Source organism: Parasteatoda tepidariorum, chromosome 9 (genome assembly GCF_982258835.1).
Source record: "Parasteatoda tepidariorum strain Cologne lab strain chromosome 9, Ptep-v5.0, whole genome shotgun sequence".
In the NCBI taxonomy this organism is placed as follows: domain Eukaryota; kingdom Metazoa; phylum Arthropoda; class Arachnida; order Araneae; family Theridiidae; genus Parasteatoda; species Parasteatoda tepidariorum.
This window is the reverse complement of record NC_141763.1, coordinates 92,883,336-92,884,158: the sequence shown is the minus strand read 5'-3', so window position 1 is coordinate 92,884,158 and position 823 is coordinate 92,883,336.

Genomic DNA, 823 nt, shown 5'->3' with positions numbered 1-823 from the left:
TTTTTTCATGTTCTTCGGCCTTTTCCCTGGGGAAATCAATCCATTTATGCGTACAAATATAAAATCTGTTCATCCATGTAAAAAAATAATTTTTTAATAATTGTTATTAGTTTTCATAATTTTTTTATACTACCGGTTGAAAAGCTTGTGAATTCTATGACTTACAAATTTCGACACAATATGAAACTATTTAATTTTAAATCAAATATTGCAAACTTTGAAGCACATAGGTCGAATAATATTTCCAGAAATACAAAACTTCAAAAGTTTAGTATTTTTAAATTTTCACATAATATTATTAGATTTTTCTGATTCACTATACACTCGCTCACGTTGTCGCTTATTTTTGATATGAATACTATTTCAGTTATAAGCAGAATTATTTTTCACCACTATGTATACATTAAAAATTAAATATAGTTCTATATCGATTTATAGAAAATTAATATTATTCAAAATAAAAAATACTATTCAAACTATATTATATGAAATTACATTATTTCATCTCTTCTGTTAATATCTCTTTATGATATCAATCAATATTATTTTTCATTACGATATTAATCGATATTATCCCATGTTTTGATATAATTTCATCTCTTCTTATCAATCGTCTCATATGAGTTAAAAGCAATGAAAACGCATTGACAATCATATAAATTAATGATGTTTTTGAAAAATATTTTCAGTTAGTACATAGAATGACCAATAAACTGTAACTGTATGCAGAGGTTATCATCAATTATCTTTGAGCCGTATAGCTTAATTTAAATTCCACTATAATCCAATTGTCATGCCTCCACGTTGTTATGACGCTCAGATC